The sequence below is a fragment of the Chenopodium album genome, chromosome 8 (genome assembly GCF_948465745.1).
Source record: "Chenopodium album chromosome 8, dcCheAlbu1.1, whole genome shotgun sequence".
In the NCBI taxonomy this organism is placed as follows: Eukaryota; Viridiplantae; Streptophyta; class Magnoliopsida; order Caryophyllales; family Amaranthaceae; genus Chenopodium; species Chenopodium album.
The window spans coordinates 54,262,509-54,273,158 of NC_137841.1; positions in this window are offsets into that span (position 1 = coordinate 54,262,509).

The following is a 10,650-nucleotide window of genomic DNA, read 5'->3' on the forward strand; positions in this document are numbered from 1 at the left end:
GACATATACAATTGAGCACCTTGGTCGCGTCGGAAATTCATTTTCAAGTCATTGATTTGCATCGCAACGCACCGATTATTGTTCCATTGTTTGTGAAATTATCTTTTTTATCTAATTAAATATTTTAATATTGTTTATATTAGATTACTCCTTTATTTAAAACAAATAAACTAATTTAATCTATATTTGTATTTTATCACATAATTTTTATTATAAAACCTCATTTATAATCTACATACATTGACCAGGGGCATTGCCCCGGCCAAAAACTAGTACATTTCTAAAATGGTACAATAAGAAATATGAAGAACTTATGATAAAACACGTATGAAACTGTAGGGAATAATTCAAGCGTTAATCCCTAGCTTGAACCCCATTGTGATCATACACTAAAGTACGGTGGCGTCCAAAAGGGAAGAAGATAGAGCAAAAGAGTCGCCAACAAGTTTTAGGAACTTGTAAACCGTTCACAGGGTGAAGGTTACACCCGTTATCGATCCAAGAGATCGTCAACTCCATAAGGTCTTGAACCAAATAAGGGTTCGGGGATGAAGGTACAAATCCAACCTAAAAGAGATTAAACCTGCCCTAATAATAGGCCTCTACATTATTATGATCGTATTCATGTGCGCTTTCTGACTAACATGCAAACAATAGGATTAACCCTAAACCTGCTTATCTAACTTGGTTGAATTTAATGCACAAATAAATCTATTATTGGAAATCATTTGAATTATAATCATATTAACCCTAAACAAGATTATTAATATCTTATTAAGCGTGATTACAAGTACCAATTCCCTTTAAGCATGCATAAAAAGGCGTGATCAAGCAATAACAATAAATATCAAGCAACATAATAATAATCAAATTAAAATAATAATAATAATTTTAACAATTATCATAATCATAATCATAGAAGAAAACATATTCATGTTAAAGCATAATAATAATAGCAAGATCCTAGGCATGATACTAACAAGATTAATAACAAACCCTAGCATGTCACTAAGCAATAAAAATCAAATCTTTAACCTTAACATGATACTAACAATCATAAATATTATAAAGAGAATAGAAGGCATCGTACTTTTAATCATACTTGATATTAAAGTTACCCTAGACATGATACTAGGAATCAAAATAACAATCTAAGCATGAATTCTACATCACAACATCAATTAAACCATTAAAGCACTTACTTGGATGCCTCGTACCTCTTTCTAATAACAAAATACACACGTTAGTAACTTCAAGGAAAATAATAAACAAACAATTAAATTAAATAATGGAAAGAGAGATTTGGGGCCAAACCCTCAGAAATTAAACCTTTCATGTCTAGGGCGAAGGCAACTTCGAATATGGCTAGGTGTATCTAGATCTAATGAATGCGGAATTTTGTATGTGAAAGCTAGTTTAGAAAAGAGAGAGAGAGAGTAATCAAGAGAATCTTGATGAGAATTGGTGAATGATTAAAGAGAATGAGAGAGAATTGATGAATGAAAACTGGTTGTAGGTGAATACTGGTTTTTTTACGACGTTATTTATAGAGAAAATCAGCCAAAAAGATAAAATATCAAAAACAGAGTCTGGCGCACAAAAAATCGAACCAGTGCCAACATAAGCGCCAGGCGCCAAAGCCAAGCGTAGTGCCAGGCGCTACAGCTGGCGTTTGGCGTTGATCTGAAAAATTACGTGTTTTCTTAAAATCAGATAAAAAATTGCCGTACAGGAGGGTAAAATCGTATTTCCCTCAAAAATACTCTTTGATTTTAATTAAAACTCTGAAAAGTCAACAAAAGTCAATTTATCAAAATGCTAATTGAATTAGGAATGAAAGGAACCTTCTAGAAGAATCTAGAAGACTAAAACCATTCCTAATTACATTAGGAATGATAAATCTATATTAGGCCCTCCTCTAGATCATTGGGCCGTATATAAGGCTTCAACCGGACCTAGTTTAGTAAATTGGCCATAACTTCCTCAATATTCATCGAAATTGGGTTTATAATATATCGTTGCGGGAAGCTCTTTTCAAGCCCCATCCAACTACACTACTATTGGACCCATATCATGGACCAACCAAACTGGATTGGCTGTTTTCTAAAAATAAATTTTCAAAAACAGAGAGAAGAGAAAAGAAATTAATACTATCCGCAACACTAAACTTTCCACACTTTCACTTCATTCGATTATGGTTCGACGTGAAAGGTACTCATCACTGGGTTTGGTTTTGGGGAGACACAAATGGGTGTCTACAGAAGCCCCCACTTTGACTGAGTTTGGAGAAACGCAAGTTTCGAAAACAAAAGTCAAAGTAGCGATAGGGACGGAGAATGATTCAGAACGTTCTGCGATCCTAAACCACTCTTGTAACGCCGATACCTGCAAACTAGCGTTAGTTAAACAGATAAAAGAGTTAAGAAACGCGTATCTTGCACCGTCGAGCACACGTCTCTGAAAGTAACCGATTGTTTTGATGACCTCCTGCAAGCTAGAGAATGCCATCCTGTTTGAAAACTGCTACGCTCTTAACTGCTTCCAATTTGGAAGACTGCTTCGCCTGAAACGATCCTCCCCCGCTTTGATAATATTCCACGTGCAAGGGAATATTATCGAAGATTGCTTCACTTGAAACAATCCTCTTCCGCATTGATAATATTCCACGTCCAAGGGAATACTATCGAAGATTGCTTCTCTTGAAACAATCCTCTTCTGCTATGATAATACTCCACGTCTAAGGGAATACTATCGAAGATTGCTTCTCTTGAAACAATCCTCAGTTGTTTGTGACAACTCTCCTCAATCTAGGGAACGTCACCTTGTTGTTTCGATGTTCACTCGTCTTTGAACAAAGAGCTTCTTTTTGATATGTTCACGCGTCTCTGAACAAAGAGCTTCTTTTTGATATGATCTTCTGAATGATGTGTCCATGCGTCTCTGAACGAAGAGCTTGATAATAGGATGCCCACGCGTCTCTGAGCAAAAGAGCTTGTAGGAAATGTCCACGCGTCTCTGAACAAAAGAGCTTTGATGATATGCCCACGCATCTCTGAACAAAGAGCTTGATGGAAGAAATGTTCACGCGTCTCTGAACAATAGAGTTTTGATGATATGCCCACGCGTCTCTGGAGCAAAAGAGCTTTTGAAAGGAATGTCCACGCGTCTCTGAACAAAAGAGCTTGAATAATATGCCCACGCGTCTCTGGAGCAAAGAGATTTGATGATATGTCCACGCGTCTCTGAACAAAGAGCTTTTGAGAGAAATGTTCACGCGTCTCTGAACAAAAGAGCTTGAAAGTAGGATGCCCACGCGTCTCTGAGCAAAAGAGCTTGAAAGAAATGTCCACGCGTCTCTGAACAAAAGAGCTTGAAAGGATTGTCCACGCGTCTCTGAACAAAAGAGCTTGATTGATATGCCCACGCGTCTCTGGACAATAGAGCTTGAATGAAATGTCCACGCGTCTCTGAATAAAAGAGCTTTGATGCTTGAATGTTTGTTGTGATAATATTCCGAAGAGAAATTTCCGAATACCAACGCTTGCCGATCTCTAAAGCTCGCTTGAACTTGCTTCCGTTGGACCATTATGTCCGTGATGAGCCAATTCTTAGGCGCTTTAAGCTAAGTGAAACGATCTTTCGTCAGGTCGATCACTTAGACTGTAATCAAACCGACTACTTAATCATGTCAAATTGCTTATAGGGGCTAACTGGCGTACCAAGGAACCCGAAATTAATGTATGAGGTCGAAATCTCATTTCTGAGAGGCTTCGAGCTCTGTCGCTGCTGAAATATCTCTGACGCCAAGAATTGACTCTGTCGCCAGACACTGGGATCTGGCGCCAGGCGCTAACAGCTATTGCCAAACGCTAGATGTTTCCGTCTGGCGCTGGAGTAGGGTCTTCCCTGTTCTGCTGCACCTGTATTTATTTTTGACCATAGAACTTTGCCAATTTCTTTAATCATCTTAGGGTTGACCTAAGGTTTAATGTCGCTTGACTCATTGACTTGACACGACTCAAGGTATAAACTTGACTCTCTGTGATTGACTCGAGGTTGACTCGACTCAAAGTGAAATGACACGTGTGACTCGTGACCCGTGTGTGCATAGTAATGTGATCGTGCGACTCGAAAATGCAAAAGAGCAAAAATTTTCCGTCATTTTTTTTGTGGAGGGTACTGACTTTCTCCCGAAAAAGAAAGACGCGAAAAGAAATCGAAGTGAAGTTTTGAAGATGCATATTGAATGAGCTTAGTCAAATGTTGTTTGATACTATCTCTCAAGGTGCAAGGATTAATCCATCCTAAGCTATCTCAATGGTTGACTCAATGATGAAAGTAGTTGGGTAACTTAGGCACGGAGGCTAAGCACTTCATACTTCGATGTAATGACAATTATGACTGATGAGTGATTTTGACATGACAAGGCATGCTTCAACGTTGTGTTAAGATTCCATGACAAAGGGTTCCTAAGGGAAGTATATTTGGTCATGTATTTGTGCATTGTGTGAAAGTGACACTAAAGTTAGGCCGCAAAGGCTAAGTGTGTGGGAAAATATTATTGAAAAGAGTCAAATGGTGGTGACTCTTAGGCTAGGTAAGCTAATGATGTAGGGATCAAGCCCCCAAGTCTAGCTCTAAGTGAATAGGGATGAGCACAGGGGATCCCTTGATATGATCAATTGTGAATGTAAATATGAATGCATTTTTATTACGGCCGCACCTCAATGTGAGGTTGCCTACGTGTCCGTTAGGAATCAGGCCGAACGTAGCTCTAGCTGAACCTCGCACAAGTATGTATACCTCAAAAAGGTCTTTTAAGGGTTGTAACGTGGTTAGGCTAAAGGTTAAAGAAAAAAGGCTCAAGACCCTAGATAAGCCCCCAAGGTGTGCAACTTTGCTTTTGAATCTTTATATTTTTATGCTTGAGTTTCTACTCTTTTTTAGCTCTCTTTTCTCTTTTGCTTTAGCATCTATTTTATTTTTATAAGTGTGGGAAATCCCGATCATGCGGTCTATCAATCACTTGGCATTCATGTTTCTCAGGCACGGTACCGAGCACTCGATAAGAGACGCAATTTGAGACGTGTTCATATCAAAGATATTTTCATATCAAAGACATTGGAACACTTGCCCTTATGTACACTTTTGTTATTTTTTTTGTTTTTGCTTATTTTTGCTATTTTAATCTTTTGAATTCAGTCAAGCCTTTTGAGATTGCATAAGTTGCACATCATCCCATCCCAAGGTTAGGTAGATATGGGTTGAAAAAATGAAGGGTCTATCGTTAGACGAGGCTCAAAGTGGTTTATCAAAAAAAGAGGATATATAATTGAAGGGTGAAAGGTAATATAATGTGGCTACAAGGGGTGCCTCAAATCATTGGTATACCTTGTGCTTAGTTCGACATGGATTTATTTTATTTTATTTTTATTTTTTAATGCAATATAATGAAATGATCATATATAAGGAAATAAATGCTCATTTTATTAAAATAAAATATATAATGATCCTACAGAATAAATCTAAGGAGAATAAAAAGGTGCCTATGCTAGACTTATTGGGGAAAGGGTAAATAAAAAAGAAATAGAAAAAAGAGGTCACGAAATCTTGTCGTTGAAGATCGCCTCTTGTCTTGTGTTGTTTCCTTTATCATCACTCGCTCTTCTTGTTAACTGGAGGTATGGGAAGCTTGTTATTATCAATCATATGTTGGATATCCTCCTTTAGCTTCCAACAGCTCTCAGTAGCATGACCCCTACCTTGATGGTACTTGCAGTGTTCGTTTGGATTCCAACTAGGCACTCTCTTCCCAGGCGGGGGATCTTGAAGAGGTCCAATAGGAGTAATGATTCCCTTGGCATGAAGTCGATCGAAAGCATCTTCATAGCTAATTCCAATAGGGGTAAATTCCCTTTTCGGTTGCTTTCGGTTACCCATGGCTAGGATCTCACTAAGGTCGAAAGTACCAACAATATTACTAGAGTAGGTGTTTCCGGAAGAAGAAGGATTGTCGTTCTTCTTTCCTTTCCAGCCACCGTGGTTACTATTGTTAGTAGCTTTTTGCTTTGCGAGGTCATCTTCGATTTCAATTCCGATGTCATAAACGGCCTTGAAAGTATTCAGATTGTGTTGATATTTTAAATGCTTCGAATACTTCTCTTGGAGATTCTTGATAAACATCCTCACAGATTCTTTTTCAGTGGGCACCTCAATCATCTTAGCGGAAGTTTCCCTCCATTTATTAAAGAAAGAAGTAAAGCCTTCATTCTCTTTTTGCCTTAACATCTCAAGTTGTCTATAGTCGGTTTCAACTTGAATATTGCACTTGTACCTATCAATGAAAGCGTTTACTATCGATTCCCAGGTAGAGGTTTTCTCTTTGTCAAGGGAGAAGTACCATTGTTGGCAAACGATTTCAAGAGATAGAGAGAACAGAGAGGGGAAAACCTTCTTATCGATACTCTTAATACTCATTATAGTTTCGAAAGCTCATAGATGGAAGTAAGGGCTATCTGTTGCTTTGAATTTTGGGATGTCAGTGGCGTTGAACTTATGCGGAAGAAGTTCCTTGTCCAGCGAGACCCCTTGTGAACTCATGCCCTGAAATTTATAGTCACTAGATAGCTTGCTTAGACTCTCTTGCATGAGGTCCATCTGTTGTTGCTTCACGGGATCATCAATCTTAAGTGTGAGGAGCTTCAGTGTCTCAGTCACGGTAACCAATTGGTTCCTAAGCTCATTGACTTCTTCTTGACTTGCCATTATCTTTTTAGCCTTCCTCTTTTGACGAATTGGTTTATCAAAAAGTAAGACTTGAATAAAGAGGTTGTCCTTGATTACTCGCCCCTCTCTCCTCGACCAAGTACTGTGGAAAAGGAATTCGGGGATATTGATTGTTAATTATTTGACTCAAACTTTATTCAACATGCAATGGATGGAGGAAGTGAAGAAAGATTGGAATAGAATGTGAAGAAAAAATGATGTAGATGGAGGGATATGGAGAATTAGGAATAGAATATACCCCCAACTCAAATGACGGAAAGACCGACTCATGCATGGACCTAAGACATGGTCATGGTGATACATACTCGAAGTGTGTGCTAAGACTAGTGAGTGTAGGTGATATGTTAAGACTCGTGTCATGACCATGTGGCTAGACTATGTGACTTAGTGTCTAGACTCAATTAATTAATTAATTAATTTATTAGGCAAAGTTCTTTAAGTCATTAATTTATTTAATCTCAACACAAGTCAAACAAACGGTTAAGAAAACATATATATATATATATGCACAACAAATAATGCACAATTAGTCAAGTAGGCACAATATGATGCAATGAGTTTGCAACCTAACCATGGCTCTAGTTCTCTAAAGTTCGGGATATGGTTTAGTCAATAGAGGGTCCATGGTTAATTGTCCGGATGCACCGCGCGGAAGCCTAACCGTGAAGGGTTGGCCGAGAGGATGGGATACCGCGAATTTTAGAAAAACTCGCTTCCATGGTTTGGTGAATTCAACAATCTCGGATGTACCCTTTGTTGCTCAGAGCGTTCAATCAGGTAGATGGAGCATGAATTCCCAGAGGGTTATGTCCATATGTAGAACACATATGGGTTTCAGAAAAGTGAGAAAAACTCAATCAGGAAGTAAGATCGAGCAAACAATAAGAAAAACTGGTCGAAATTAGAACTCATATTTCTGGCTCGGTATTGGAGGAATTTGGCGTCAGCAAACAGAGACTGGCGCCAGGTTTTAGCTATAGCGCCTGGCGCCAATGCTGGCGTCTGGCGCTACAGTAAAAAGTATGGCGCCAATGCTCTGGCCTCTGGCGCTAATTCCTACATGCCTCAGCAGCTTTCTGTGCTCGATAAAATTTTCCAGTTTCTCGCAGTGTTATTTCGGTCCTAGTTGTGAAAGATATTTCTCAAATTTCCTACGTGTAAAATCCTATGTTTTTAACTCATTACGGATGGTCTTTCCAATGATATCTTTTTTATGCATATGACAATAATGTTAATCAAAATTACGCACATGAAATACTTAGAACGTTTCGAGTCTCATCCACTCATTCTAAATCATTGACGAAACAAATTCAGGAATTAAAATAGAAATCCTCCCCAGTGGAGTCGCCAAAAACTATAGGGAATAATTCAAGCGTTAATCCCTAGCTTGAACCCCACTGTGATCATACACTAAAGTACGGTGGCGTCCAAAAGGGAAGAAGATAGAGCAAAAGAGTCGCCAACAAGTTTTAGGAACTTGTAAACCGTTCACAGGGTGAAGGTTACACTCGTTATCGATCCAAGAGATCGTCAACTCCATAAGGTCTTGAACCAAATAAGGGTTCGGGGATGAAGGTACAAATCCAACCTAAAAGAGATTGAACCTGCCCTAATAATAGGCCTCTACTTTATTCTGATCGTATTCATGTGCGCTTTCTGACTAACATGCAAACAATAGGATTAACCCTAAACCTGTATATCTATGTTGGTTGAATTTAATGCACAAATAAATCTATTATTGGCGATCACTTGAATTATAATCATATTAACCCTAAACAAGATTATTAATATCTTATTAAGCGTGATTACAAGTACCAATTCCCTTTAAGCATGCATAAAAAGGCGTGATCAAGCAATAACAATAAATATCAAGCAACATAATAATAATCAAATTAAAATAATAATAATTATAACAATTATCATAATCATAGTCATAGAAGTAAACAGGTTCATGTTAAAGCATAATAATAATAATAGCAAGATCCTAGGCATGATACTAACAAGATTAATAACAAACCCTAGTATGTCACTAAGCAATAAAAATCAAATCTTTAACCCTAACATGATACTAACAATCATAAATATTAGAAAGAGAATAGAAGGCATCGTACTTTTAATCATACTTGATATTAAAGTTACCCTAGACATGATACTAGGAATCAAAATAACAATCTAAGCATGAATTCTACATCACAACATCAATTAAACCATTAAAGCACTTACTTGGATGCCTCGTACCTCTTTCTAATAACAAAATACACACGTTAGTAACTTTAAGGAAAATAATAAACAAACAATTAAATTAAATAATGGAAGAGAGATTTGCGACCAAACTCTCATAAATTAAACCTTTCACATCTAGGGTGAAGGCAACTTCGAATATGGCTAGGTGTATCTAGATCTAATGAATGCGGAATTTTGTATGTGAAAGCTAGTTTAGAAAAGAGAGAGAGAGAGAGAGAGAGTAATCAAGAGAATCTTGATGAGAACTGGTGAATGAATAAAGAGAATGAGAGAGAATTGATGAATGAAAACTGGTTGTAGGTGAATACTTGTTTTTTTTTACGACGTTATTTATAGAGAAAATCAGCCAAAAAGATAAAATATCAAAAACAGAGTCTGGCGCACAAAAAACCGAACCAGTGCCAACGCTGGGTGTTGGTGCCAGGCGCCAACATTAGCGCCAGGCGCCAAGCGTAGCGCCAGGCGCTACAGCTGGCGTTTGGCGCTGATCTGGAAATTACGCGTTTTCTTAAAATCAGATAAAAAATTGCCGTACAGGAGGATAAAATCGTATTTCCCTCAAAAATACTCTTTGATTTTAATTAAAACTCTAAAAAGTCAACAAAAGTCAATTTATCAATGCTAATTGAATTAGGAATGAAAGGAACCTTCTAGAAGAATCTAGAAGACTAATACCATTCCTAATTACATTAGGAATGATAAATCTATATTAGGCCCTCCTCTAGATCATTGGGCCGTATATAAGGCTCAAACCGGGCCTAGTTCAGTAAATTGGCCATAACTTCCTCAATATTCATCGGAATTGGGCTTATAATATATCGTTGGGAAGCTCTTTTTAAGCCCCATCCAACTACACTACTATTGGACCTATATCATGGACCAACCAAACTGGATTGGATGTTTTCTAAAAATAAGTTTGCAAAAACAGAGAGAAGAGAAAAGAAATTAAAACTATCCGCAACACTAAACTTTCCACACTTTTACTTCATTCGATTATGGTTCGGCGTGAAAGGTACTCATCACTGGGTTTGGTTTTGGGGAGACACAAATGGGTGTCTACAGAAATGGTATAATTAAGAGTTTGTTATGTTCACCTCATTTTGACTTATTTAGATTTAATAAGAGCCTGTTCTCATTGACTGAACTCATCTGAAATGATGAACTGAACTTATTAGAGCTGAATTAAACTGAACTGAACTGAAATGAATATTTTATAAGAGAAGGAAATTAGGAGCTGAACTGAACTGAGCTTATTAGAGCTGAATTGAAAATAATCGTATGAGAATAGGCCATAAGTTTTGACAATAAGTTCAGTTTAGGAAAAAAAAAGTTTTGATAAGAGTTTCCAAGTTCAAATTACAACTAAAATAATTTTTTATATGTTTTTTTTTTAAAAAAAAGAAGTTTTAATGCGGAGTAAGTTTTAACAAATTTAGATAAGTTTAGATAAGTTCTGATAAGATCATATAAGTATAAATCATGTGAATGGAACACACCATAATTCATAGTTATTCTTTATCTTTCTATTTTTATTTTCTTATAAATATACTGTATTCATGGTTGTATGTATAAATGGAGTAACATTCTTTATCATTTTTTTTTGTTTGAGGAAAACATTCT